At 47.3% G+C, this 27392-nt stretch overlaps 25 non-coding genes and 2 pseudogenes across 25 annotated transcripts; 24 read left to right on the top strand and 3 right to left on the bottom strand.

Annotated features, from left to right (window-relative positions):
* Nucleotides 1-11: 11 nt before the first annotated feature.
* Nucleotides 12-175, top strand: LOC135029276 (U1 spliceosomal RNA). Its single transcript, XR_010225434.1, has one exon. It is a non-coding gene; the product is annotated as a U1 spliceosomal RNA (small nuclear RNA).
* Nucleotides 176-327: 152 nt separating this feature from the next.
* LOC135029305 (U1 spliceosomal RNA) lies at nt 328-490 on the top strand. Its single transcript, XR_010225461.1, has one exon. It is a non-coding gene; the product is annotated as a U1 spliceosomal RNA (small nuclear RNA).
* A 674-nt stretch (nt 491-1164) lies between these two features.
* Nucleotides 1165-1328, top strand: LOC135029479 (U1 spliceosomal RNA). Its single transcript, XR_010225611.1, has one exon. It is a non-coding gene; the product is annotated as a U1 spliceosomal RNA (small nuclear RNA).
* A 152-nt stretch (nt 1329-1480) lies between these two features.
* Nucleotides 1481-1643, top strand: LOC135029339 (U1 spliceosomal RNA). Its single transcript, XR_010225491.1, has one exon. It is a non-coding gene; the product is annotated as a U1 spliceosomal RNA (small nuclear RNA).
* Nucleotides 1644-2317: 674 nt separating this feature from the next.
* LOC135029274 (U1 spliceosomal RNA) lies at nt 2318-2481 on the top strand. The gene has a single exon (XR_010225432.1). It is a non-coding gene; the product is annotated as a U1 spliceosomal RNA (small nuclear RNA).
* A 152-nt stretch (nt 2482-2633) lies between these two features.
* Nucleotides 2634-2774, top strand: LOC135029381 (U1 spliceosomal RNA; annotated as a pseudogene).
* A 694-nt stretch (nt 2775-3468) lies between these two features.
* Nucleotides 3469-3632, top strand: LOC135029252 (U1 spliceosomal RNA). The gene has a single exon (XR_010225411.1). It is a non-coding gene; the product is annotated as a U1 spliceosomal RNA (small nuclear RNA).
* A 152-nt stretch (nt 3633-3784) lies between these two features.
* LOC135029304 (U1 spliceosomal RNA) lies at nt 3785-3947 on the top strand. The gene has a single exon (XR_010225460.1). It is a non-coding gene; the product is annotated as a U1 spliceosomal RNA (small nuclear RNA).
* A 615-nt stretch (nt 3948-4562) lies between these two features.
* Nucleotides 4563-4726, top strand: LOC135029267 (U1 spliceosomal RNA). The gene has a single exon (XR_010225425.1). It is a non-coding gene; the product is annotated as a U1 spliceosomal RNA (small nuclear RNA).
* Nucleotides 4727-4878: 152 nt separating this feature from the next.
* LOC135029348 (U1 spliceosomal RNA) lies at nt 4879-5041 on the top strand. The gene has a single exon (XR_010225497.1). It is a non-coding gene; the product is annotated as a U1 spliceosomal RNA (small nuclear RNA).
* A 671-nt stretch (nt 5042-5712) lies between these two features.
* Nucleotides 5713-5876, top strand: LOC135029263 (U1 spliceosomal RNA). The gene has a single exon (XR_010225422.1). It is a non-coding gene; the product is annotated as a U1 spliceosomal RNA (small nuclear RNA).
* A 152-nt stretch (nt 5877-6028) lies between these two features.
* On the top strand, nt 6029-6191 carry LOC135029303 (U1 spliceosomal RNA). Its single transcript, XR_010225459.1, has one exon. It is a non-coding gene; the product is annotated as a U1 spliceosomal RNA (small nuclear RNA).
* A 674-nt stretch (nt 6192-6865) lies between these two features.
* On the top strand, nt 6866-7029 carry LOC135029281 (U1 spliceosomal RNA). The gene has a single exon (XR_010225438.1). It is a non-coding gene; the product is annotated as a U1 spliceosomal RNA (small nuclear RNA).
* A 152-nt stretch (nt 7030-7181) lies between these two features.
* On the top strand, nt 7182-7344 carry LOC135029357 (U1 spliceosomal RNA). The gene has a single exon (XR_010225505.1). It is a non-coding gene; the product is annotated as a U1 spliceosomal RNA (small nuclear RNA).
* Nucleotides 7345-8018: 674 nt separating this feature from the next.
* LOC135029275 (U1 spliceosomal RNA) lies at nt 8019-8182 on the top strand. The gene has a single exon (XR_010225433.1). It is a non-coding gene; the product is annotated as a U1 spliceosomal RNA (small nuclear RNA).
* A 152-nt stretch (nt 8183-8334) lies between these two features.
* Nucleotides 8335-8497, top strand: LOC135029302 (U1 spliceosomal RNA). The gene has a single exon (XR_010225458.1). It is a non-coding gene; the product is annotated as a U1 spliceosomal RNA (small nuclear RNA).
* A 674-nt stretch (nt 8498-9171) lies between these two features.
* LOC135029478 (U1 spliceosomal RNA) lies at nt 9172-9335 on the top strand. Its single transcript, XR_010225610.1, has one exon. It is a non-coding gene; the product is annotated as a U1 spliceosomal RNA (small nuclear RNA).
* A 152-nt stretch (nt 9336-9487) lies between these two features.
* Nucleotides 9488-9650, top strand: LOC135029338 (U1 spliceosomal RNA). The gene has a single exon (XR_010225490.1). It is a non-coding gene; the product is annotated as a U1 spliceosomal RNA (small nuclear RNA).
* Nucleotides 9651-10324: 674 nt separating this feature from the next.
* LOC135029272 (U1 spliceosomal RNA) lies at nt 10325-10488 on the top strand. Its single transcript, XR_010225430.1, has one exon. It is a non-coding gene; the product is annotated as a U1 spliceosomal RNA (small nuclear RNA).
* A 152-nt stretch (nt 10489-10640) lies between these two features.
* LOC135029380 (U1 spliceosomal RNA) lies at nt 10641-10781 on the top strand (annotated as a pseudogene).
* A 694-nt stretch (nt 10782-11475) lies between these two features.
* On the top strand, nt 11476-11639 carry LOC135029251 (U1 spliceosomal RNA). The gene has a single exon (XR_010225410.1). It is a non-coding gene; the product is annotated as a U1 spliceosomal RNA (small nuclear RNA).
* Nucleotides 11640-11791: 152 nt separating this feature from the next.
* LOC135029301 (U1 spliceosomal RNA) lies at nt 11792-11954 on the top strand. The gene has a single exon (XR_010225457.1). It is a non-coding gene; the product is annotated as a U1 spliceosomal RNA (small nuclear RNA).
* A 674-nt stretch (nt 11955-12628) lies between these two features.
* Nucleotides 12629-12792, top strand: LOC135029447 (U1 spliceosomal RNA). The gene has a single exon (XR_010225580.1). It is a non-coding gene; the product is annotated as a U1 spliceosomal RNA (small nuclear RNA).
* Nucleotides 12793-12944: 152 nt separating this feature from the next.
* On the top strand, nt 12945-13107 carry LOC135029324 (U1 spliceosomal RNA). Its single transcript, XR_010225476.1, has one exon. It is a non-coding gene; the product is annotated as a U1 spliceosomal RNA (small nuclear RNA).
* Nucleotides 13108-22578: 9471 nt separating this feature from the next.
* On the bottom strand, nt 22579-22741 carry LOC135029260 (U1 spliceosomal RNA). The gene has a single exon (XR_010225419.1). It is a non-coding gene; the product is annotated as a U1 spliceosomal RNA (small nuclear RNA).
* Nucleotides 22742-23396: 655 nt separating this feature from the next.
* Nucleotides 23397-23559, bottom strand: LOC135029329 (U1 spliceosomal RNA). Its single transcript, XR_010225481.1, has one exon. It is a non-coding gene; the product is annotated as a U1 spliceosomal RNA (small nuclear RNA).
* Nucleotides 23560-23711: 152 nt separating this feature from the next.
* Nucleotides 23712-23875, bottom strand: LOC135029477 (U1 spliceosomal RNA). Its single transcript, XR_010225609.1, has one exon. It is a non-coding gene; the product is annotated as a U1 spliceosomal RNA (small nuclear RNA).
* Between the last annotated feature and the right edge of the window lie 3517 nt (nt 23876-27392).

Here is a 27392-nt window from a genome sequence, read left to right as displayed (position 1 = left end):
TATCCCAAATCATACTTATTTTGCATAGGAGATACCATGGTCATGAAGATTATTCTCCCAGGGTGAGGTTCATTCATTGCATTCTGGGTATGCTGACCCCTGTGATTTCCCCAAATGTGGGAAACTCGATTGCTTTATTTGTGGTGGTGGGGGACTGTGTTTGTGTTTTCTTCTGGTCAGCTCTGGTAAAAGTCAGATTTCTTTGTTTCAGATCTTCCTCTAGCCTTGTTCTTCTTTTGAGAGTTCCCTTGTGCTGCCTCAGTTGGATCTCCTTCTCTTAACAGGGGGGTGCCCGAGCAGCGACCCTCCCCAGCTCTAGCCCAACTCCTACTTACCTGCCAGGTGAGATACTATGATCATGAAGGTGCTTCTCCCAGGGCAAGGCTCACCCATTGCACTCTGGGTGTGCTGCCCCTGCGATTTCCCCAAATGTGGGAAACTTGACTGCATAATTTGTGTTTCCCCTGGTCGGCTCTCGTATAATTCAGATCTCTTTGTCTCAGATCTCTCTACAGCCTAGTTTGCTGTCTGTTTCCACTTCTCTTTTCTTCAGCCGCTCCCTTCTATACCCTTGTGCACTATCCTGACTTCTCCTCCCGTCTGCTTACTTTGTGCCTTCCAATGTACAATGCAAACTACAGGTAGTGCTGCAGGGCCCACACCCTTTTACTTGCCTTACAGAGCAGCTCTGGAGCTGTTACAGTGCCCAGCTGCTGCAAGAAATCTGCTTGAATGCTTCAGGGGATGGGGCATGGCCAACATGAGCCCCACACCAAAGGAGGGTGGAGGTGTTTAATGCGAACTAGGGGTCATCCAAGCACCGCAAAAGGCCGCCATGCCCTGCACGCCCCTTTTCTCTTTTCATATGCAGATGAGGGTTGAAGCCAACTTTGACCAACTGCTTGGATGACATCACCGTATGCAAATCCGTCTTCTGCAGAACTTCCCCCAGGAATGCTTGCACTAGTTGTTGCATTTGGTTTGTTGTTTGGGGGTGCTTCAGTATTAGGCAGCCTTCTGCCCTCCCATGTTCATCTAAAAATATGTGTTCTCCCTGCAGTTGTTGTCCCCAGATGAGAGTTCCCTTGTGCTGCCTCAGTTGAATCTCCTTTACTTGACAGAGATGTGCATGAGCAGCGGCCCTCCCCAGCCCTATTCCAAATCATACTTATTTTGCATAGGAGATACCATGGTCATGAAGATTGTTCTCTCAGGGTGAGGTTCATTCATTGCATTTTGGGTATGCTGACCCCTGTGATTTCCCCAAATGTGGGAAACTTGACTGCATTATTTGTGGTAGTGGGGGACTGTGTTTGTGCTTTCCTCTGGTCAGCTCTGGTAAAAGTCAGATTTCTTTGTCTCATATTTTACTCTAGCCTTGTTCTTCTTTCGAGAGTTCCCTTGTGCTGCCTCAGTTGGATCTCCTTCACTTGACAGGGGGGTACCCGAGCAGCGACCCTCCCCAGCTCTAGCCCAAATCCTACTTACCTGCCAGATGAGATACTATGATCATGAAAGTGCTTCTCCCAGGGCAAGGCTCACCCATTGCACTCTGGGTGTGCTGCTCCTGCGATTTCCCCAAATGTGGGAAACTTGACTGCATAATTTGTGTTTCCCCTGGTCGGCTCTCGTATAATTCAGATCTCTTTGTCTCAGGTCTCTCTCCAGCCTAGTTTGCTGTCTGTTTCCACTTCTCTTTTCTTGAGCCGCTCCCTTCTATGCCCTTGCGCACTATCCTGACTTCTCCTCCTCTCTGCTTACTTTGTGCCTTCCAACGCACAATGCGAACTACAGGTAGTGCTGCAGGGCCCACACCCTTTTACTTGCCTTACAGAGCAGCTCTGGAGCTGTTACAGTGCCCAGCTGCTGCAAGAAATCAGCTTGAATGCTTCAGGGGCTGGGGCATAGCCAACATGAGCCCCACACCGAAGGAGGGTGGAGGTGTTTAATGCGAACTAGGGGTCATCCAAGCGCCGCAAAAGGCCGCCATGCCCTGCACGCCCCTTTTCTCTTTTCATATGCAGACGAGGGTTGAAGCCAACTTTGACCCACTGCTTGGATGACATCACCATATGCAAATCCGTCTTCTGCAGAACTTCCCCCAGGAATGCTTGTACTAGTTGTTGCATTTGGTTTGTTGTTTGGGGGTGCTTCAGTATTAGGCAGCCTTCTGCCCTCCCATGTTCATCTGAAAATATGTGTTCTCCCTGCAGTTGTTGTCCCCAGATGAGAGTTCCCTTGTGCTGCCTCAGTTGAATCTCCTTTACTTGACAGAGATGTGCATGAGCAGCGGCCCTCCCCAGCCCTATTCCAAATCATACTTATTTTGCATAGGAGATACCATGGTCATGAAGATTGTTCTCCCAGGGTGAGGTTCATTCATTGCATTCTGGGTATGCTGACCTCTGTGATTTCCCCAAATGTGGGAAACGCGACTGCTTTATTTGTGGTAGTGGGGGACTGTGTTTGTGTTTTCCTCTGGTCAGCTCTGGTAAAAGTCAGATTTCTTTGTTTCAGATCTTCCTCTAGCCTTGTTCTTCTTTCGAGAGTTCCCTTGTGCTGCCTCAGTTGGATCTCCTTCACTTGACAGGGGGGTGCCCGAGCAGCGACCCTCCCCAGCTCTAGCCCAACTCCTACTTACCTGCCAGGTGAGATACTATGATCATGAAGGTGCTTCTCCCAGGGCAAGGCCCACCATTGCACTCTGGGTGTGCTGCCCCTGCGATTTCCCGAAATGTGGGAAACTTGACTGCATAATTTGTGTTTCCCCTGGTCGGCTCTCGTATAATTTAGATCTCTTTGTCTCAGGTCTCTCTCCAGCCTAGTTTGCTGTCTGTTTCCACTTCTTTTTTCTTGAGCCCCTCCCATCTATACCCTTGTGCACTATCCTGACTTCTCCTCCCGTCTGCTTACTTTGTGCCTTCCAATGCACAATGCAAACTACAGGTAGTGCTGCAGGGCCCACACCCTTTTACTTGCCTTACAGAGCAGCTCTGGAGCTGTTACAGTGCCCAGCTGCTGCAAGAAATCAGCTTGAATGCTTCAGGGGCTGGGGCATAGCCAACATGAGCCCCACACCGAAGGAGGGTGGAGGTGTTTAATGCAAACTAGGGGTCAGCCAAGCGCCGCAAAAGGCCACCATGCCCTGCACGCCCCTTTTCTCTTTTCATATGCAGACGAGGGTTGAAGCCAACTTTGACCCACTGCTTGGATGACATCACCATATGCAAATCCATCTGCGGCAGGCCTTCCCCCAGGAATGCTTGCACTAGTTGTTGCATTTGGTTTGTTGTTTGGGGGTGCTTCAGTATTAGGCAGCCTTCTGCCCTCCATGTTCATCTGAAAATATGTGTTCTCCCTGCAGTTGTTATCCCCAGATGAGAGTTCCCTTGTGCTGCCTCAGTTGAATCTCCTTTACTTGACAGAGATGTGCCTGAGCAGCGGCCCTCCCCAGCTCTATCCCAAATCATACTTATTTTGCATAGGAGATACCATGGTCATGAAGATTATTCTCCCAGGGTGAGGTTCATTCATTGCATTCTGGGTATGCTGACCCCTGTGATTTCCCCAAATGTGGGAAACTCGACTGCTTTATTTGTGGTAGTGGGGGACTGTGTTTGTGTTTTCCTCTGGTCAGCTCTGGTAAAAGTCAGATTTCTTTGTTTCAGATCTTCCTCTAGCCTTGTTCTTCTTTCGAGAGTTCCCTTGTGCTGCCTCAGTTGGATCTCCTTCACTTGACAGGGGGGTGCCCGAGCAGCGACCCTCCCCAGCTCTAGCCCAACTCCTACTTACCTGCCAGGTGAGATACTATGATCATGAAGGTGCTTCTCCCAGGGCAAGGCTCACCCATTGCACTCTGGGTGTGCTGCCCCTGCGATTTCCCCAAATGTGGGAAACTTGACTGCATAATTTGTGTTTCCCCTGGTCGGCTCTCGTATAATTCAGATCTCTTTGTCTCAGGTCTCTCTCCAGCCTAGTTTGCTGTCTGTTTCCACTTCTCTTTTCTTAAGTGCCTTCCAATGCACAATGCAAACTACAGGTAGTGCTGCAGGGCCCACACCCTTTTACTTGCCTTACAGAGCAGCTCTGGAGCTGTTACAGTGCCAAGCTGCTGCAAGAAATCAGCTTGAATGCTTCAGGGGCTGGGGCATGGCCAACATGAGCCCCACACCGAAGGAGGGTGGGGGTGTTTAATGCGAACTAAGGGTCATCCAAGCGCCGCAAAAGGCCGCCATGCCCTGCATACCCCTTTTCTCTTTTCATATGCAGATGAGGTTTCCAGCCAACTTTGGCCCACTGCTTGGATGACATCACCGTATGCAAATCCGTCTTCTGCAGACCTTCCCCCAGGAATGCTTGTACTAGTTGTTGCATTTGGTTTGTTGTTTGGGCGTGCTTCAGTATTAGGCAGCCTTCTGCCCTCCCATGTTCATCTGAAAATATGTGTTCTCCCTGCAGTTGTTGTCCCCAGATGAGAGTTCCCTTGTGCTGCCTCAGTTGAATCTCCTTTACTTGACAGAGATGTGCCTGAGCAGCGGCCCTCCCCAGCCCTATCCCAAATCATACTTATTTTGCATAGGAGATACCATGGTCATAAAGACTGTTCTCCCAGGATGAGGTTCATTCATTGCATTCTGGGTATGCTGACCCCTGTGATTTCCCCAAATGTGGGAAACTCAACTGCATTATTTGTGGTAGTGGGGGACTGTTTTTGTGTTTTCCTCTGGTCAGCTCTGGTAAAAGTCAGATTTCTTTGTCTCAGATCTTCCTCTAGCCTTGTTCTTCTTTCGAGAGTTCCATTGTGCTGCCTCAGTTTGATCTCCTTCACTTGACAGGGGGGTACCCGAGTAGCGACCCTCCCCAGCTCTAGCCCAACTCCTACATACCTGCCAGGTGAGATACTATGATCATGAAGGTGCTTCTCCCAGGGCAAGGCTCACCCATTGCACTCTGGGTGTGCTGCTCCTGCGATTTCTCCAAATGTGGGAAACTTGACTGCATAATTTGTGTTTCCCCTGGTCGGCGCTTGTATAATTCAGATCTCTTTGTCTCAGGTCTCTCTCCAGCCTAGTTTGCTGTCTGTTTCCACTTCTCTTTTCTTGAGCCCCTGCCGTCTATGCCCTTGTGCACTCTCCTGACTTCTCCTGTCTGCTTACTTTGTGCCTTCCAACGCACAATGCGAACTACAGGTAGTGCTGCAGGGCCCACACCCTTTTACTTGCCTTACAGAGCAGCTCTGGAGCTGTTACAGTGCCCAGCTGCTGCAAGAAATCAGCTTGAATACTTCAGGGGCTGGGGCATAGCCAACATGAGCCCCACACCGAAGGAGAATGGAGGTGTTTAATGCGAACTAGGGGTCATCCAAGCACCGCAAAAGGCCGCCATGCCCTGCATAACCCTTTTTTCTTTGCATATGCAGATGAGGGTTCCAGCCAACTTTGGCCCACTGCTTGGATGACATCACCGTATGCAAATCCGTCTTCTGCAGACCTTCTCCCAGGAATGCTTTTACTAGTTGTTGCATTTGGTTTGTTGTTTGGGGGTGCTTCAGTATTAGGCAGCCTTCTGCCCTCCCATGTTCATCTGAAAATATGTGTTCTCCCTGCAGTTGTTGTCCCCAGATGAGAGTTCCCTTGTGCTGCCTCAGTTGAATCTCCTTAACTTGACAGAGATGTGCCTGAGCAGCGGCCCTCCCCAGCTCTATCCCAAATCATACTTATTTTGCATAGGAGATACCATGGTCATGAAGATTATTCTCCCAGGGTGAGGTTCATTCATTGCATTCTGGGTATGCTGACCCCTGTGATTTCCCCAAATGTGGGAAACTTGACTGCTTTATTTGTGGTAGTGGGGGACTGTGTTTGTGTTTTCCTCTGGTCAGCTCTGGTAAAAGTCAGATTTCTTTGTTTCAGATCTTCCTCTAGCCTTGTTCTTCTTTCGAGAGTTCCCTTGTGCTGCCTCAGTTGGATCTCCTTCACTTGACAGGGGGGTGCCCGAGCAGAGACCCTCCCCAGCTCTAGCCCAACTCCTACTTACCTGCCAGGTGAGATACTATGATCATGAAGGTGCTTCTCCCAGGGCAAGGCTCACCCATTGCACTCTGGGTGTGCTGCCCCTGCGATTTCCCCAAATGTGGGAAACTTGACTGCATAATTTGTGTTTCCCCTGGTCGGCTCTCGTATAATTCAGATCTCTTTGTCTCAGGTCTCTCTCCAGCCTAGTTTGCTGTCTGTTTCCACTTCTCTTTTCTTGAGCCGCTCCCTTCTATGCCCTTGCGCACTATCCTGACTTCTCCTCCTGTCTGCTTACTTTGTGCCTTCCAACGCACAATGCGAACTACAGGTAGTGCTGCAGGGCCCACACCCTTTTACTTGCCTTACAGAGCAGCTCTGGAGCTGTTACAGTGCCCAGCTGCTGCAAGAAATCAGCTTGAATGCTTCAGGGGCTGGGGCATAGCCAACATGAGCCCCACACCAAAGGAGGTTGGAGGTGTTTAATGCAAACTAGGGGTCAGCCAAGCGCCGCAAAAGGCCACCATGCCCTGCACGCCCCTTTTCTCTTTTCATATGCAGACGAGGGTTGAAGCCAACTTTGACCCACTGCTTGGATGACATCACCATATGCAAATCCATCTGCGGCAGGCCTTCCCCCAGGAATGCTTGCACTAGTTGTTGCATTTGGTTTGTTGTTTGGGGGTGCTTCAGTATTAGGCAGCCTTCTGCCCTCCCATGTTCATCTGAAAATATATGTTCTCCCTGCAGTTGTTGTCCCCAGATGAGAGTTCCCTTGTGCTGCCTCAGTTGAATCTCCTTTACTTGATAGAGATGTGCATGAGCAGCGGCCCTCCCCAGCCCTATTCCAAATCATACTTATTTTGCATAGGAGATACCATGGTCATGAAGATTTTTCTCCCAGGGTGAGGTTCATTCATTGCATTTTGGGTATGCTGACCCCTGTGATTTCCCCAAATGTGGGAAACTTGACTGCATTATTTGTGGTAGTGGGAGGCTGTGTTTGTGATTTCTTCTGGTCAGCTCTGGTAAAAGTCAGATTTCTTTGTCTCAGATTTTCCTTTAGCCTTGTTCTTCTTTCGAGAGTTCCCTTGTGCTGCCTCAGTTGGATCTCCTTCACTTTACAGGGGGGTACCCGAGCAGCAACCCTCCCCAGCTCTAGACCAACTCCTACTTACCTGCCAGGTGAGATACTATGATCATGAATGTGCTTCTCCCAGGGCAAGGCTCACTCATTGTACTCTGGGTGTGCTGCTCCTGCGATTTCCCCAAATGTGGGAAACTTGACTGCATAATTTGTGTTTCCCCTGGTCGGCTCTCGTATAATTCAGATCTCTTTGTCTCAGTTCTCTCTCCAGCCTAGTTTGCTGTCTGTTTCCACTTCTCTTTTCTTCAGCCGCTTCCTTCTATACCCTTGTGCACTATCCTGACTTCTCCTCCCGTCTGCTTACTTTGTGCCTTCCAATGCACAATGCAAACTACAGGTAGTGCTGCAGGGCCCACACCCTTTTACTTGCCTTACAGAGCAGCTCTGGAGCTGTTACAGTGCCCAGCTGCTGCAAGAAATCAGCTTGAATGCTTCAGGGGCTGGGGCATAGCCAACATGAGCCCCACACCGAAGGAGGGTGGAGGTGTTTAATGCAAACTAGGGGTCAGTCAAGCGCCGCAAAAGGCCACCATGCCCTGCACGCCCCTTTTCTGTTTTCATATGCAGACGAGGGTTGAAGCCAACTTTGACCCACTGCTTGGATGACATCACCATATGCAAATCCATCTGCGGCAGGCCTTCCCCCAGGAATGCTTGCACTAGTTGTTGCATTTGGTTTGTTGTTTGGGGGTGCTTCAGTATTAGGCAGCCTTCTGCCCTCCCATGTTCATCTGAAAATATGTGTTCTCCCTGCAGTTGTTGTCCCCAGATGAGAGTTCCCTTGTGCTGCCTCAGTTGAATCTCCTTAACTTGACAGAGATGTGCCTGAGCAGCGGCCCTCCCCAGCTCTATCCCAAATCATACTTATTTTGCATAGGAGATACCATGGTCATGAAGATTATTCTCCCAGGGTGAGGTTCATTCATTGCATTCTGGGTATGCTGACCCCTGTGATTTCCCCAAATGTGGGAAACTCGATTGCTTTATTTGTGGTGGTGGGGGACTGTGTTTGTGTTTTCTTCTGGTCAGCTCTGGTAAAAGTCAGATTTCTTTGTTTCAGATCTTCCTCTAGCCTTGTTCTTCTTTTGAGAGTTCCCTTGTGCTGCCTCAGTTGGATCTCCTTCTCTTAACAGGGGGGTGCCCGAGCAGCGACCCTCCCCAGCTCTAGCCCAACTCCTACTTACCTGCCAGGTGAGATACTATGATCATGAAGGTGCTTCTCCCAGGGCAAGGCTCACCCATTGCACTCTGGGTGTGCTGCCCCTGCGATTTCCCCAAATGTGGGAAACTTGACTGCATAATTTGTGTTTCCCCTGGTCGGCTCTCGTATAATTCAGATCTCTTTGTCTCAGATCTCTCTACAGCCTAGTTTGCTGTCTGTTTCCACTTCTCTTTTCTTCAGCCGCTCCCTTCTATACCCTTGTGCACTATCCTGACTTCTCCTCCCGTCTGCTTACTTTGTGCCTTCCAATGTACAATGCAAACTACAGGTAGTGCTGCAGGGCCCACACCCTTTTACTTGCCTTACAGAGCAGCTCTGGAGCTGTTACAGTGCCCAGCTGCTGCAAGAAATCTGCTTGAATGCTTCAGGGGATGGGGCATGGCCAACATGAGCCCCACACCAAAGGAGGGTGGAGGTGTTTAATGCGAACTAGGGGTCATCCAAGCACCGCAAAAGGCCGCCATGCCCTGCACGCCCCTTTTCTCTTTTCATATGCAGATGAGGGTTGAAGCCAACTTTGACCAACTGCTTGGATGACATCACCGTATGCAAATCCGTCTTCTGCAGAACTTCCCCCAGGAATGCTTGCACTAGTTGTTGCATTTGGTTTGTTGTTTGGGGGTGCTTCAGTATTAGGCAGCCTTCTGCCCTCCCATGTTCATCTAAAAATATGTGTTCTCCCTGCAGTTGTTGTCCCCAGATGAGAGTTCCCTTGTGCTGCCTCAGTTGAATCTCCTTTACTTGACAGAGATGTGCATGAGCAGCGGCCCTCCCCAGCCCTATTCCAAATCATACTTATTTTGCATAGGAGATACCATGGTCATGAAGATTGTTCTCTCAGGGTGAGGTTCATTCATTGCATTTTGGGTATGCTGACCCCTGTGATTTCCCCAAATGTGGGAAACTTGACTGCATTATTTGTGGTAGTGGGGGACTGTGTTTGTGCTTTCCTCTGGTCAGCTCTGGTAAAAGTCAGATTTCTTTGTCTCATATTTTACTCTAGCCTTGTTCTTCTTTCGAGAGTTCCCTTGTGCTGCCTCAGTTGGATCTCCTTCACTTGACAGGGGGGTACCCGAGCAGCGACCCTCCCCAGCTCTAGCCCAAATCCTACTTACCTGCCAGATGAGATACTATGATCATGAAAGTGCTTCTCCCAGGGCAAGGCTCACCCATTGCACTCTGGGTGTGCTGCTCCTGCGATTTCCCCAAATGTGGGAAACTTGACTGCATAATTTGTGTTTCCCCTGGTCGGCTCTCGTATAATTCAGATCTCTTTGTCTCAGGTCTCTCTCCAGCCTAGTTTGCTGTCTGTTTCCACTTCTCTTTTCTTGAGCCGCTCCCTTCTATGCCCTTGCGCACTATCCTGACTTCTCCTCCTCTCTGCTTACTTTGTGCCTTCCAACGCACAATGCGAACTACAGGTAGTGCTGCAGGGCCCACACCCTTTTACTTGCCTTACAGAGCAGCTCTGGAGCTGTTACAGTGCCCAGCTGCTGCAAGAAATCAGCTTGAATGCTTCAGGGGCTGGGGCATAGCCAACATGAGCCCCACACCGAAGGAGGGTGGAGGTGTTTAATGCGAACTAGGGGTCATCCAAGCGCCGCAAAAGGCCGCCATGCCCTGCACGCCCCTTTTCTCTTTTCATATGCAGACGAGGGTTGAAGCCAACTTTGACCCACTGCTTGGATGACATCACCATATGCAAATCCGTCTTCTGCAGAACTTCCCCCAGGAATGCTTGTACTAGTTGTTGCATTTGGTTTGTTGTTTGGGGGTGCTTCAGTATTAGGCAGCCTTCTGCCCTCCCATGTTCATCTGAAAATATGTGTTCTCCCTGCAGTTGTTGTCCCCAGATGAGAGTTCCCTTGTGCTGCCTCAGTTGAATCTCCTTTACTTGACAGAGATGTGCATGAGCAGCGGCCCTCCCCAGCCCTATTCCAAATCATACTTATTTTGCATAGGAGATACCATGGTCATGAAGATTGTTCTCCCAGGGTGAGGTTCATTCATTGCATTCTGGGTATGCTGACCTCTGTGATTTCCCCAAATGTGGGAAACGCGACTGCTTTATTTGTGGTAGTGGGGGACTGTGTTTGTGTTTTCCTCTGGTCAGCTCTGGTAAAAGTCAGATTTCTTTGTTTCAGATCTTCCTCTAGCCTTGTTCTTCTTTCGAGAGTTCCCTTGTGCTGCCTCAGTTGGATCTCCTTCACTTGACAGGGGGGTGCCCGAGCAGCGACCCTCCCCAGCTCTAGCCCAACTCCTACTTACCTGCCAGGTGAGATACTATGATCATGAAGGTGCTTCTCCCAGGGCAAGGCCCACCATTGCACTCTGGGTGTGCTGCCCCTGCGATTTCCCGAAATGTGGGAAACTTGACTGCATAATTTGTGTTTCCCCTGGTCGGCTCTCGTATAATTTAGATCTCTTTGTCTCAGGTCTCTCTCCAGCCTAGTTTGCTGTCTGTTTCCACTTCTTTTTTCTTGAGCCCCTCCCATCTATACCCTTGTGCACTATCCTGACTTCTCCTCCCGTCTGCTTACTTTGTGCCTTCCAATGCACAATGCAAACTACAGGTAGTGCTGCAGGGCCCACACCCTTTTACTTGCCTTACAGAGCAGCTCTGGAGCTGTTACAGTGCCCAGCTGCTGCAAGAAATCAGCTTGAATGCTTCAGGGGCTGGGGCATAGCCAACATGAGCCCCACACCGAAGGAGGGTGGAGGTGTTTAATGCAAACTAGGGGTCAGCCAAGCGCCGCAAAAGGCCACCATGCCCTGCACGCCCCTTTTCTCTTTTCATATGCAGACGAGGGTTGAAGCCAACTTTGACCCACTGCTTGGATGACATCACCATATGCAAATCCATCTGCGGCAGGCCTTCCCCCAGGAATGCTTGCACTAGTTGTTGCATTTGGTTTGTTGTTTGGGGGTGCTTCAGTATTAGGCAGCCTTCTGCCCTCCATGTTCATCTGAAAATATGTGTTCTCCCTGCAGTTGTTATCCCCAGATGAGAGTTCCCTTGTGCTGCCTCAGTTGAATCTCCTTTACTTGACAGAGATGTGCCTGAGCAGCGGCCCTCCCCAGCTCTATCCCAAATCATACTTATTTTGCATAGGAGATACCATGGTCATGAAGATTATTCTCCCAGGGTGAGGTTCATTCATTGCATTCTGGGTATGCTGACCCCTGTGATTTCCCCAAATGTGGGAAACTCGACTGCTTTATTTGTGGTAGTGGGGGACTGTGTTTGTGTTTTCCTCTGGTCAGCTCTGGTAAAAGTCAGATTTCTTTGTTTCAGATCTTCCTCTAGCCTTGTTCTTCTTTCGAGAGTTCCCTTGTGCTGCCTCAGTTGGATCTCCTTCACTTGACAGGGGGGTGCCCGAGCAGCGACCCTCCCCAGCTCTAGCCCAACTCCTACTTACCTGCCAGGTGAGATACTATGATCATGAAGGTGCTTCTCCCAGGGCAAGGCTCACCCATTGCACTCTGGGTGTGCTGCCCCTGCGATTTCCCCAAATGTGGGAAACTTGACTGCATAATTTGTGTTTCCCCTGGTCGGCTCTCGTATAATTCAGATCTCTTTGTCTCAGGTCTCTCTCCAGCCTAGTTTGCTGTCTGTTTCCACTTCTCTTTTCTTTAGCCGCTCCCTTCTATACCCTTGTGCACTATCCTGACTTCTCCTCCCGTCTGCTTACTTTGTGCCTTCCAATGCACAATGCAAACTACAGGTAGTGCTGCAGGGCCCACACCCTTTTACTTGCCTTACAGAGCAGCTCTGGAGCTGTTACAGTGCCCAGCTGCTGCAAGAAATCAGCTTGAATGCTTCAGGGGATGGGGCATGGCCAACATGAGCCCCACACCAAAGGAGGGTGGAGGAGTTTAATGCGAACTAGGGGTCATCCAAGCACCGCAAAAGGCCGCCAAGCCCTGCATGCCCCTTTTCTCTTTTCATATGCAGATGAGGGTTGAAGCCAACTTTGACCCACTGCTTGGATGACATCACCGTATGCAAATCCGTCTTCTGCAGAACTTCCCCCAGGAATGCTTGCACTAGTTGTTGCATTTGGTTTGTTGTTTGGGGGTGCTTCAGTATTAGGCAGCCTTCTGCCCTCCCATGTTCATCTGAAAATATGTGTTCTCCCTGCAGTTGTTGTCCCCAGATGAGAGTTCCCTTGTGCTGCCTCAGTTGAATCTCCTTTACTTGACAGAGATGTGCCTGAGCAGCGGCCCTCCCCAGCCCTATTCCAAATCATACTTATTTTGCATAGGAGATACCATGGTCATGAAGATTGTTCTCCCAGGGTGAGGTTCATTCATTGCATTTTGGGTATGCTGACCCCTGTGATTTCCCCAAATGTGGGAAACTTGACTGCATTATTTTTGGTAGTGGGGGACTGTGTTTGTGCTTTCCTCTGGTCAGCTCTGGTAAAAGTCAGATTTCTTTGTCTCAGATTTTCCTCTAGCCTTGTTCTTCTTTCGAGAGTTCCCTTGTGCTGCCTCAGTTGGATCTCCTTCACTTTACAGGGGGGTACCCGAGCAGCGACCCTCCCCAGCTCTAGCCCAACTCCTACTTACCTGCCAGGTGAGATACTATGGTCATGAAGGTGCTTCTCCCAGGGCAAGGCTCACCCATTGCACTCTGGGTGTGCTGCCCCTGCGATTTCCCCAAATGTGGGAAACTTGACTGCATAATTTGTGTTTCCCCTGGTCGGCTCTCGTATAATTCAGATCTCTTTGTCTCAGGTCTCTCTCCAGCCTAGTTTGCTGTCTGTTTCCACTTCTCTTTTCTTGAGCCGCTCCCTTCTATGCCCTTGCGCACTATCCTGACTTATCCTCCTGTCTGCTTACTTTGTGCCTTCAAACGCACAATGCGAACTACAGGTAGTGCTGCAGGGCCCACACCCTTTTACTTGCCTTACAGAGCAGCTCTGGAGCTGTTACAGTGCCCAGCTGCTGCAAGAAATCAGCTTGAATGCTTCAGGGGCTGGGGCAGAGCCAACATGAGCCCCACACAAAAGGAGGGTGGGGGTGTTTAATGCGAACTAAGGGTCATCCAAGCACCGCAAAAGGCCGCCATGCCCTGCATGCCCCTTTTCTCTTTTCATATGCAGATGAGGGTTCCAGCCAACTTTGGCCCACTGCTTGGATGACATCACCGTATGCAAATCCGTCTTCTGCAGACCTTCCCCCAGGAATGCTTGTACTAGTTGTTGCATATGGTTTGATATTTGATGGTGCTTCAGTATTAGGCAGCCTTCCGCCCTCCCATGTTCATCTGAAAAGATGTGGTCTCCCTGCAGTTGTTGTCCCCAGACGAAAGTTCCCTTGTGCTTCCTCAGTTGAATCTCCTTAACTTGACGGGGGAGGGGCTGCCCGAGCAGCCACCCTCCCCAGCCCTATCCCAACTCATACTTATTTTGCATATGAGATCTCTTGATCATGAAGATTGTTCTCACAGGGTGAGGTTCATCCATTATATTTTAAAATAGGAAGGTACAAATTACATATTTGAATTGCATCTATGTGTTGGATTCAAATGTCCCCCCCCCCCTTCCTTTCTCAATTGTGCCCGTCAACAGCTATTCTAAGGTTGCTGCCAATGGGTGTGACACATTAATTTCTTCTGTGGGGTACACTGGACTCCACAAGGATTCACATTGGGGTGTAGAGTAGGATCTTGATCTGAGGCACCAACCGGCTCAAAGCTTTTGACTGTTCCCAAGAAGCTCAGTGCATTCTCCTCTATAACCCCGCTTCCATGAACAGGGAGCTCAGTTTGTAGTTGGTGCCTTCAGTAGCAGGCCACTTAACAGGGGCCTGCCTCAGGCAGCCTATTCTTAGCTATTAATTTTGACAAGAAAAGAAGAACTTGTTTTATGAGAATCTACAAGGGCTGCAGCAGGCTAGGTCTAATAGACATCTTTACTGCAGCTTCATCACTCCCAGCGGCGCTGTATACTCCCGTGCCCTGGTTGCTGGGTCACTGCAGCGGAGGCTCCGGTTTCTTCCTAAGGTCAGTCACACACACACCGCCCTTCCGGATCACGAGGCCGCTGATGAAGGGGAGCGTGGCCGTAGGGGGTGGACCGTGTGCGCACTGGCGTGGACACTGATTACTGGGCAGCCGCTCCACTAGCCACCAGGTACAGTTAAGGAGCACAGGTCTGGGGGTTTTTCTCCTATATTAAACCAATTTTGTACTGCCCGCAGCGCATTGTGATAGGTAATAGGGCCTGATTCAGGTTGGATTGCAATCACAATAAGCGATCCAACTGCAAAAATTGCTAAGAGCATACGCATGTGCCTGCATTTTCTGCGGCACCCCGCAGAGAATGCGATCGCCTCTGCCTGTCAATCGGGGCAGGGGGGGAGAGGGGGGTCAGCAACACTCCATTTCCAAGTCAGGGATGGAGCGGTGCGGGGGCAAGGCTTCAAAATGGGGTCTGCAATGGAGGAGACACAGGGGGCGTGGTCACAGCGGCTGTATTACATCACATTCAGCCGCTGTGATCACAAAAATGGTGGCGGCTTCCTGCGCGCACATACAGTCTGCACCAGCAGGAGGCTACACCATTTTTTATGATCACGCTGAACTGCAGTGCGACTGCAATTACAGCATGGTCAAGAAGGGAGGCGTCATGCTGGGTGGCCATTAGAGATGAGCGGGTTCGGTTCCTCGGAATCCGAACCCGCCCGAACTTCACCCTTTTTTGCACGGGTCCGAGCAGACTCGGATCCTCCCGCCTTGCTCGGTTATCCCGAGCGCGCCCGAACGTCATCATCCCGCTGTCGGATTCTCACGAGACTCGGATTCTATATAAGGAGCCGCGCGTCGCCGCCATTTTCACACGTGCATTGAGATTGATAGGGAGAGGACGTGGCTGGCGTCCTCTCCGTTTAGATTAGAAGATAGAGACGAGTGACATTTGATTTACTACTAATTTGGGGAGCAGTTGAACTTGTCAGGAGTACTCAGTAGTGCAGAGTTTTGCTGATAGTGACCACCAGTTTTATTATTTATAATCCGTTCTCTGCCTGAAAAAAAACGATACACATACCATATATGTGCTCAGCCTCAGTGTGCTGCATGATATATCATCTATGTATATCTGACTGTGCTGAGTGCTCACTGCTCACACAGCTTAATTGTGGGGGAGACTGGGGAGCAGTTATAGCAGGAGTACAGTGCACACTTTTGCTGCCAGTGTGACCACCAGTATATTGTCTGCCTGAAAAAGTTAAACACTCCTGTGGTGTTTTTTTTTTTTTATTCTATAAACGCATTCTGCTGACAGTGTCCAGCAGGTCGGTCATACATTATATTATATAAATATTTACCTGCAGTAGTGTTATATTTTTTTTTCATCTCTATCATCTTTATCATCTCTATATTAGCAGACGCAGTACGGTAGTCCACGGCTGTGGCTATCTCTGTGTCGTCAGTGCTCGTCCATAATTGTATACCTACCTACCTGTGGTGGTTTTTTTTTTTCTATCTTCTTCATACTAGTAGTTTAGGAGTCTGCTGACAGTGTCCACCAGGTCCATCATTATATTATATACCTACAGTAGTAATATATTTATTATATTATCTATACTAGCAGACGCAGTACGGTAGTCCACGGCTGTGGCTATCTCTGTGTCGTCAGTGCTCGTCCATAATTGTATACCTACCTGTGGTGGGGTGTTTTTTTTCTATCTTCTTCATACTAGTAGTTTAGGAGTCTGCTGACAGTGTCCACCAGGTCCGTCATTATATTATATACCTACAGTAGTAATATATTTAGTATATTATCTATACTAGCAGACGCAGTACGGTAGTCCACGGCTGTACCTACCTCTGTGTCGTCACTCGTCCATAATTGTATACCTAACTGTGGTGGGGTTTTTTTTTCTATCTTCTTCATACTAGTAGTTTAGGAGTCTGCTGACAGTGTCCACCAGGTCCGTCATTATATTATATACCTACAGTAGTAATATATTTAGTATATTATCTATACTAGCAGACGCAGTACTGTAGTCCACGGCTGTACCTACCTCTGTGTCGTCACTCGTCCATAATTGTATACCTACCTGTGGTGGGGTTTTTTTTTCTATCTTCTTCATACTAGTAGTTTAGCAGTCTGCTGACAGTGTCCACCAGGTCCGTCATTATATTATATACCTACAGTAGTAATATATTTAGTATATTATCTATGCTAGCAGACGCAGTACGGTAGGCCACGGCTGTGGCTATCTCTGTGTCGTCAGTGCTCGTCCATAATTGTATACCTACCTACCTGTGGTGGGTTTTTTTTTCTATCTTCTTCATACTAGTAGTTTAGGAGTCTGCTGACAGTGTCCACCAGGTCCGTCATTATATTATATACCTACAGTAGTAATATATTTAGTATATTATCTATACTAGCAGACGCAGTACGGTAGTCCACGGCTGTACCTACCTCTGTGTCGTCACTCGTCCATAATTGTATACCTACCTGTGGTGAAGTTTTTTTTCTATCTTCTTCATACTAGTAGTTTAGCAGTCTGCTGACAGTGTCCACCAGGTCCGTCATTACATTATATATACCTACAGTAGTTATATATATTTTTTTTATATCATTAATTATCATCTCTATACTAGCAGACGCAGTACGGTAGGCCACGGCTGTGGCTATCTCTGTGTCGTCAGTGCTCGTCCATAATTGTATACCTACCTACCTGTGGTGGGGTTTTTTTTTCTATCTTCATCATACTAGTAGTTTAGCAGTCTGCTGACAGTGTCCACCAGGTCCGTCATTATATAATATATACCTACAGTAGTTATATATATATTTTTTTTATATCATTAATTATCATCTCTATACTAGCAGACGCAGTACGGTAGTCCACGGCTGTAGCTACCTCTGTGTCGTCAGTCACTCGTCATCCATAAGTATACTAGTATCCATCCATCTCCATTGTTTACCTGAGGTGCCATTTAGTTGTGCCTATTAAAATATGGAGAACAAAAATGTTGAGGTTCCAAAAATAGGGAAAGATCAAGATCCACTTCCACCTCGTGCTGAAGCTGCTGCCACTAGTCATGGCCGAGACGATGAAATTCCATCAACGTCGTCTGCCGAGGCCGATGCCCAATGTCATAGTACAGAGCATGTAAAATTCAAAACACAAAAGATCAGTAAAAAAAAGGACTCAAAAATCTAAATAAAAATCGTCGGAGGAGAAGCGTAAACTTGCCAATATGCCATTTACCACACGGAGTGGCAAGGAACGGCTGAGGCCCTGGCCTATGTTCATGGCTAGTGGTTCAGCTTCACATGAGGATGGAAGCACTCAGCCTCTCGCTAGAAAAATGAAAAGACTTAAGCTGGCAAAAGCACAGCAAAGAACTGTGCGTTCTTCAAAATCACAAATCCACAAGGAGAGTCCAATTGTGTCGGTTGCGATGCCTGACCTTCCCAACACTGGACGTGAAGAGCATGCACCTTCCACCATTTGCACACCCCCTGCAAGTGCTGGAAGGAGCACCCGCAGTCCAGTTCCTGATAGTCAGATTGAAGATGTCAGTGTTGAAGTACACCAGGATGAGGAGGATATGGGTGTTGCTGGCGCTGGGGAGGTGAGGTGGTTTGTTTAAGTCAGGCACCCGGGGAGACACCTGTTGTCCGTGGGAGGAATATGGCCATTGACATGCCTGGTGAAAATACAAAAAAAAACTGCTCTTCGGTGTGGAAGTATTTCAACAGAAATGCGAACAACAGGTGTCAAGCCGTGTGTTGCCTTTGTCAAGCTGTAATAAGTAGGGGTAAGGACGTTAACCACCTCGGAACATCCTCCCTTATACGTCACCTGCAGCGCATTCATCATAAGTCAGTGACAAGTTCAAAAACTTTGGGCGACAGCGGAAGCAGTCCACTGACCAGTAAATCCCTTCCTCTTGTAACCAAGCTCACGCAAACCACCCCACCAACTCCCTCAGTGTCAATTTCCTCCTTCCCCAGGAATGCCAATAGTCCTGCAGGCCATGTCACTGGCAATTCTGACGAGTTCTCTCCTGCCTGGGATTCCTCCGATGCATCCTTGAGTGTAACGCCTACTGCTGCTGGCGCTGCTGTTGTTGCTGCTGGGAGTCGATGGTCATCCCAGAGGGGAAGTCGTAAGACCACTTTTACTACTTCCACCAAGCAATTGACTGTCCAACAGTCCTTTGCAAGGAAGATGAAATATCACAGCAGTCATCCTGCTGCAAAGCGGATAACTGAGGCCTTGGCATCCTGGGCGGTGAGAAACGTGGTTCCGGTATCCATCATTACTTCAGAGCCAACTATAGACTTGATTGAGGTACTGTGTCCCCGGTACCAAATACCATCTAGGTTCCATTTCTCTAGGCAGGCGATACCGAAAATGTACACAGACCTCAGAAAAAGACTCACCAGTGTCCTAAAAAATGCAGTTGTACCCAATGTCCACTTAACCACGGACATGTGGACAAATGGGGCAGGGCAGACTCAGGACTATATGACTGTGACAGCCCACTGGGTAGATGTATTGACTCCCGCCGCAAGAACAGCAGCGGCGGCACCAGTAGCAGCATCTCGCAAACGCCAACTCTTTCCTAGGCAGGCTACGCTTTGTATCACCGCTTTCCAGAATACGCACACAGCTGAAAACCTCTTACGGCAACTGAGGAAGATCATCGCAGAATGGCTTACCCCAATTGGACTCTCCTGTGGATTTGTGGCATCGGACAACGCCAGCAATATTGTGCGTGCATTATATCTGGGCAAATTCCAGCACGTCCCATGTTTTGCACATACCTTGAATTTGGTGGTGCAGAATTATTTAAAAAACGACAGGGGTGTGCAAGAGATGCTGTCGGTGGCCAGAAGAATTGCGGGACACTTTCGGCGTACAGGCACCACGTACAGAAGACTGGAGCAACACCAAAAACGCCTGAACCTGCCCTGCCATCATCTGAAGCAAGAAGTGGTAACGAGGTGGAATTCAACCCTCTATATGCTTCAGAGGATGGAGGAGCAGCAAAAGGCCATTCAAGCCTATACATCTGACCACGATATAGGAGGTGGAATGCACCTGTCTCAAGCGCAGTGGAGAATGATTTCAACGTTGTGCAAGGTTCTGCAACCTTTTGAACTTGCCACACGTGAAGTCAGTTCAGACACTGCCAGCCTGAGTCAGGTCATTCCCGTCATCAGGCTTTTGCAGAAGAAGCTGGAGACATTGAAGGAGGAGCTAAGACAGAGCGATTCCGCTAGGCATGTGGGACTTGTGGATGGAGCCCTTCATTCGCTTAACCAGGATTCACGGGTGGTCAATCTGTTGAAATCAGAGCACTACATTTTGGCCACCGTGCTCGATCCTAGATTTAAAACCTACGTTGTATCTCTCTTTCCGGCAGACACAAGTCTGCAGGGGTTCAAAGACCTGCTGGTGAGAAAATTATCAAGTCAAGCGGAACTTGATCGGTCAACAGCTCCTCCTTCACATTCTCCCGCAATTGGGGGTGCGAGGAAAAGGCTCAGAATTCCGAGCCCACCCGCTGGCGGTGATGCAGGGCAGTCTGGAGCGACTGCTGATGCTGACATCTGGTCCGGACTGAAGGACCTGCCAACGATTACGGACATGACGTCTACTGTCACTGCATATGATTCTCTCACCATTGAAAGAATGGTGGAGGATTATATGAGTGACCGCATCCAAGTAGGCACGTCAGACAGTCCGTACGTATACTGGCAGGAAAAAGAGGCAATTTGGAGGCCCTTGGACAAACTGGCTTTATTCTACCTAAGTTGCCCTCCCACAAGTAGTACTCCGAAAGAGTGTTTAGTGCCGCCGCTCACCTTGTCAGCAATCGGCGTACGAGGTTACTTCCAGAAAATGTGGAGAAGATGATGTTCATTAAAATGAATTATAATCAATTGCTCCGTGGAGACATTGACCAGCAGCAATTGCCTCCACAAAGTACACAGGGAGCTGAGATGGTAGATTCCAGTGGGGACGAATTGATAATCTGTGAGGAGGGGGATGTACACGGTGATGAATCGGAGGATGATGATGAGGTGGACATCTTGCCTCTGTAGAGCCAGTTTGTGCAAGGAGAGATTAATTGCTTCTTTTTTGGTGGGGGTCCAAACCAACCCGTCATTTCAGTCACAGTCGTGTGGCAGACCCTGTCACTGAAATGATGGGTTGGTTAAAGTGTGCATGTCCTGTTTATACAACATAAGGGTGGGTGGGAGTGCCCAAGGACAATTCCATCTTGCACCTCTTTTTTCTTTCATTTTTCTTTGCGTCATGTGCTGTTTGGGGAGTGTTTTTTGGAAGGGCCATCCTGCGTGACACTGCAGTGCCACTCCTAGATGGGCCAGGTGTTTGTGTCGGCCACTTGGGTCGCTGAGCTTAGTCACACAGCTACCTCATTGCGCCTCTTTTTTTCTTTGCGTCATGTGCTGTTTGGGGAGTGTTTTTTGGAAGGGCCATCCTGCGTGACACTGCAGTGACACTCCTAGATGGGCCAGGTGTTTGTGTCGGCCACTTGGGTCGCTGAGCTTAGTCACACAGCTACCTCATTGCGCCTCTTTTTTTCTTTGCGTCATGTGCTGTTTGGGGAGTGTTTTTTGGAAGGGCCATCCTGCGTGACATTGCAGTGCCACTCCTAGATGGGCCAGGTGTTTGTGTCGGCCACTTGGGTCGCTGAGCTTAGTCACACAGCTACCTCATTGCGCCTCTTTTTTTCTTTGCGTCATGTGCTGTTTGGGGAGTGTTTTTGGAAGGGCCATCCTGCGTGACACTGCAGTGCCACTCCTAGATGGGCCAGGTGTTTGTGTCGGCCACTTGGGTCGCTGAGCTTAGTCACACAGCTACCTCATTGCGCCTCTTTTTTTCTTTGCGTCATGTGCTGTTTGGGGAGTGTTTTTTGGAAGGGCCATCCTGCGTGACACTGCAGTGCCACTCCTAGATGGGCCAGGTGTTTGTGTCGGCCACTTGGGTCGCTGAGCTTAGTCACACAGCTACCTCATTGCGCCTCTTTTTTTCTTTGCGTCATGTGCTGTTTGGGGAGTGTTTTTTGGAAGGGCTATCCTGCGTGACACTGCAGTGCCACTCCTAGATGGGCCAGGTGTTTGTGTCGGCCACTTGGGTCGCTGAGCTTAGTCATCCAGCGACCTCGGTGCAAATTTTAGGACTAAAAATAATATTGTGAGGTGTAAGGTGTTAAGAATAGACTGAAAATGAGTGGAAATTATGGTTATTGAGGTTAATAATACTTTGGGATCAAAATGACTCCCAAATTCTATGAACAAGGGAAAATGTCATCATCCCGCTGTCGGATTCTCGCGAGATTCGGATTCCATATAAAGAGCTGCGCGTTGCCGCCATTTTTACTCGTGCATTGAAGAGAGAGCGGAGAGGACGTGGCTATGTTCTCTCAGTGGAAATCTCAATATCAGTGCTCAGTATCAGTGGATACTTATTGCTGCTCAGTAATACTAGTAGTGTGTCTCTCCTGCTCAGTGTCAGTTCTCAGTAGTATCCTCATCAGTGCTCAGTATCACTGCTCATTGTCTTGTGCTGCATTGTTGTGCTCAGCATACTACAGTACATTACTAATAGTCCAGTGCTGCATCTTGCTGCTCAGTGTCAGTTCTAGTATCCTCATCAGTGCTCACTATCACTGCTCATTGCATTGTGGTGTTCTGTATACTACAGTAACATAGTAATATAGTAACATATAGTAACATAGTTTTTGAGGTTGAATAGAGGCAAATTGCCCATCGTGTTCAACCTGTTTTAAGTTGTGATGATTCTACATACTTGCTTAATAATGTATTATGACTAGTTAGCTACTACAACTCATGTTACCCCCGGATTAACCATGTTGATATTTTAAGTATTATAAACTTGGATAGCTTTTTCATTCAGAAATGTATCCATTCCTTTTTTAAATCCAATTACAGAGTCCGCCATTACCACCTTCCCTGGCAGGGAATTCCACATCCTGATTGCCCTAACAGTGAAGATCATAGTATCTCACCTGGCAGGTAAGTAGGAGTTGGGCCAGAGCTGTGGAGGATTGCTGCTCGGGCACCCCCTGTGAAGTGAAGGAGATCCAACTGAGGCAGCACAAGGGAACTCTCGAAAGAAGAACAAGGCTAGAGGAAGATCTGAGACAAAGAAATCTGACTTTTACCAGAGCTGACCAGAGGAAAGCACAAACACAGTCCCCCACTACCACAAATAATGCAGTCGAGTTTCCCACATTTTGGAAATCACAGGGGTCAGCATACCCAGAATGCAATGAATGAACCTCACCCTGGGAGAACAATCTTCATGACCATGGTATCGCCTATGCAAAATAAGTATGATTTGGGATAGGGCTGGGGAGGGCCGCTGCTCAGGCACATCTCTGTCAAGTATAGGAGATTCAACTGAGGCAGCACAAGGGAACTCTCATCTGGGGACAACAACTGCAGGGAGAACACATATTTTCAGATGAACATGGGAGGGCAGAAGGCTGCCTAATACTGAAGCACCCCCAAACAAGAAACCAAATGCAACAACTAGTACAAGCATTCCTGGGGGAAGTTCTGCAGAAGACGGATTTGCATACGGTGATGTCATCCAAGCAGTGGGCCAAAGTTGGCTGGAACCCTCATCTGCATATGAAAAGAGAAAAGGGGCATGCAGGGCATGGCGGCCTTTTGCGGCGCTTGGATGACCCTTAGTTCGCATTAAACACCCCCACCCTCCTTCGGTGTGGGGCTCATGTTGACAATGCCCCAGCCCCTGAAGCATTCAAGCTGATTTCTTACAGCAGCTTGGCACTGTAACAGCTCCAGAGCTGCTCTGTAAGGCAAGTAAAAGGGTGTGTAGTTTGCATTGTGCATTGGAAGGCACAAAGTAAGCAGACAGGAGGAGAAGTCAGGATAGTGCACAAGGGTATAAAAGGGAGGGGCTCAAGAAAAAAGAAGTGGAAACAGACAGCAAACTAGGCTGGAGAGAGACCTGAGACAAAGAGATCTGAATTATACGAGAGCCGACCAGGGGAAACACAAATTATGCAGTCAAGTTTCCCACATTTGGGGAAATCGCAGGGGCAGCACACCCAGAGTGCAATGGGTAAGCCTTGCCCTGGAAGAAGCACCTTCATGATCATAGTATCTCACCTGGCAGGTAAGTAGGAGTTGGGCTTGAGCTGGGGAGGGTCGCTGCTCGGGCACCGCCCTGTCAACTGAAGGAGATCCAACTGAGGAAGCACAAGGGAACTCTCGAAAGAAGAACAAGGCTAGAGGAAGATCTGAAACAAAGAAATCTGACTTTTACCAGAGCTGACCAGAGGAAAACACAAACACAGTCCCCCACTACCACAAATAATGCAGTCGAGTTACCCACATTTGGGGAAATCACAGGGGTCAGCATACCCAAAATGCAATGAATGAACCTCACCCTGGGAGAACAATCTTCATGACCATGGTATCTCCTATGCAAAATAAGTATGATTTGGGATAGGGCTGGGGAGGGCCGCTGCTCAGGCACATCTCTGTCAAGTAAAGGAGATTCAACTGAGGCAGCACAAGGGAACTCTCATCTGGGGACAACAACTGCAGGGAGAACACATATTTTCAGATGAACATGGGAGGGCAGAAGGCTGCCTAATACTGAAGCACCCCCAAACAACAAACCAAATGCAACAACTAGTGCAAGCATTCCGGGGGGAAGGCCTGCAGCAGATGGATTTGCATATGGTGATGTCATCCAAGCAGTGGGTCAAAGTTGGCTTCAATCCTCATCTGCATATGAAAAGAGAAAAGGGGCGTGCAGGGTATGGCGGCCTTTTGCGGCGCTTGGATGACCCCTAGTTCGCATTAAACACCTCCACCCTCCTTTGGTGTGGGGCTCATGTTGACAATGCCCCAGCCTCTGAAGCATTCAAGCTTATTTCTTACAGCAGCTTGGCACTGAAACAGCTCCAGAGCTGCTCCGTAAGGCAAGTAAAAGGGTGTGGGCCCTGCAGCACTACCTGTAGTTTGCATTGTGCATTGGAAGGCACAAAGTAAGCAGACAGGAGGAGAAGTCAGGATAGTGCACAAGGGTTAGCTGAACACACTAACCGATTGCGCCACAGAGACACTTTGCAAAAAGTATATACTGACAAAGACTAATAAGCATTCATCTAGAACGTTTCCTAGAAAAACTTTAAAAAGTCAATAATCTGGAGAGTGTTTGTAAGATGTTTCTTCCAGCAACCAATGAAGAAACACATTGGTACTTTCGCATGATGAGTGAGTGCTTCAGGATCTCTTGCACTTACATGTGCAGCAGAGTACTGCAATGGAAGCATGCTGGGTCCATAACCAAGAGGTAGGCAGATTGAAACTATCCTTTGCTATATGCATTTTTTTGTTGTTCATTAAAGTAATCCAAAACTGGGATTGATATTTTAGCTTTTATTTTTACTTAAAGTACAATAACTTTTACCATTTTAATTTGTTTTAATAGTATATTGACAGTATTGTTTTCTTTCAAAAATCCACTTAATTTTCTTTACCCTATTATTAAAATGGTAATTGACAAAAACAAACTACATTGTCACCAGAAGGGCAATACAAAATGTACAAGTGATATATTAAAATCATCTTTCCAGCTTGAATTTCAATGATGCATTGGGGCAACGATTTTGTGAGAAACATCTTCACCCTTAAATAAAGATTTTCTTAATTCCTTACCTGTGTGCTAATTAGATATCACCTTGTTTTCACATTAAACAGACTTCCACATGAGAAAGCAGCAAGGATGCAGTGGCGTTAATGTTTCCTGGTGTCAACCTGTATTATTTCAGTAGATATTGAAATGAGGATGCATCTTGCTGCCTTTCCAATGAAGCAAGTTTAATTTAGTAATAGGTGAAAAACCATCCCTACAAATATGTTAATCAGATACTTGGCTTTGTGGACACTTTTCAGAGAACAAATTAGTTAGCATAAAAATAAAGCCAGAAAATGAAGAGCTGTTTAATCACTCAATTGGATTTTTCTGCCAACATTTTTCTTTTTCTCTGCAACCCACTGCTAAATTGTGCTTCCTAGCTGTTTTTATAAAATCTAACTCTGATTACATCAGAGAAGGCCAGGTACCCTACACCATAACAGGGGGTTTGAAATTTTGACTTGTCTACTTAAAGATCACCAAAATCTGATAACAAGGTCAATTAAGTCCCTGGGTGGGATTGAACCACCAACCTTTTGGTTAATAGCCTTACGCACTAACTGATTGCGCCACCGCGACACTTTGCAAAAGTACATACTGACAAAGGCTAATAAGCATTCATCTAGAACGATTCCTAGAAACATTTTAAAAAGTCAATAATGTGGAGAGTTTTTGTATGATGTTTCTTCCATCAACCAATGAAGAAACACATTGGTACTTTCCCATGATGAGTGAGTGCTTCAGGATCTCTTGCACTTACATGTGCAGCAGAGTACTGTAATGGAAGCATGCTGGGTCCATAACCCAGAGGTAGGCAGATTGAAACTATCCTCTGCTATATGCATTTTTTTTTTTTGTTAATTAAAGTAATCCAAAACTGGGATTGATATTTTTGCTCTTTTATTTTTACTTAAAGTACAATAACTTTTACCATTTTAATTTGTTTTAATAGTATATTGACAGTATTGTTTTCTTTCAAAAATCCAATTAATTTTCTTTACCCGATTATTAAAATGGTAATTGACAAAAGCAAACTACATTGTCACCAGAAGAGCAATACAAAATGTACAAGTGATATATTAAAATCATCTTTCCAGCTTGAATTTCAATGATGCATTGGGGCAACGATTTTGTGAGAAACATCTTCACCCTTAAATAAAGATTTTCTTAATTCCTTACCTGTGTGCTAATTAGATATCACCTTGTTTTCACATTAAACAGACTTCCACATGAGAAAGCAGCAAGGATGCAGTGGCGTTAATGTTTCCTGGTGTCAACCTGTATTATTTCAGTAGATATTGAAATGAGGATGCATCTTGCTGCCTTTCCAATGAAGCAAGTTTAATTTAGTAATAGGTGAAAAACCATCCCTACAAAGATGTTAATCAGATACTTGGCTTTGTGGACACTTTTCAGAGAACAAATTTGTTAGCATAAAAATAAAGCCAGAAAATGAAGAGCTGTTTAATCAGTCAATTGGATTTTTTTGCCAGCATATTTCTTTTTCTCTGCAACCCACTGCTAAATTGTGCTTCCTAGCTGTTTTTATAAAATCACTGAATCAAATCTAACTCTGATTACATCAGAGAAGGCCAGGTACCCTACACCATAACAGGGGTTTGAAATTTTGACTTGTCTACTTAAAGATCACCAAAATCTGATAACAAGGTCAATTAAGTCCCTGGGTGGGATTGAACCACCAACCTTTTGGTTAATAGCCTTACACACTAACTGATTGCGCCACCGCGACACTTTGCAAAAGTACATACTGACAAAGGCTAATAAGCATTCATCTAGAACGATTCCTAGAAACATTTTAAAAAGTCAATAATGTGGAGAGTTTTTGTATGATGTTTCTTCCATCAACCAATGAAGAAACACATTGGTACTTTCCCATGATGAGTGAGTGCTTCAGGATCTCTTGCACTTACATGTGCAGCAGAGTACTGTAATGGAAGCATGCTGGGTCCATAACCCAGAGGTAGGCAGATTGAAACTATCCTCTGCTATATGCATTTTTTTTTGTTAATTAAAGTAATCCAAAACTGGGATTGATATTTTTGCTCTTTTATTTTTACTTAAAGTACAATAACTTTTACCATTTTAATTTGTTTTAATAGTATATTGACAGTATTGTTTTCTTTCAAAAATCCAATTAATTTTCTTTACCCGATTATTAAAATGGTAATTGACAAAAGCAAACTACATTGTCACCAGAAGAGCAATACAAAATGTACAAGTGATATATTAAAATCATCTTTCCAGCTTGAATTTCAATGATGCATTGGGGCAACGATTTTGTGAGAAA

This window comes from Pseudophryne corroboree, unplaced genomic scaffold, assembly GCF_028390025.1.
Source record: "Pseudophryne corroboree isolate aPseCor3 unplaced genomic scaffold, aPseCor3.hap2 scaffold_485, whole genome shotgun sequence".
Lineage (NCBI taxonomy): Eukaryota > Metazoa > Chordata > Amphibia > Anura > Myobatrachidae > Pseudophryne > Pseudophryne corroboree.
The sequence above is the reverse complement of the archived record's forward strand: the minus strand, read 5'-3'. Positions and strand labels throughout refer to the sequence as shown.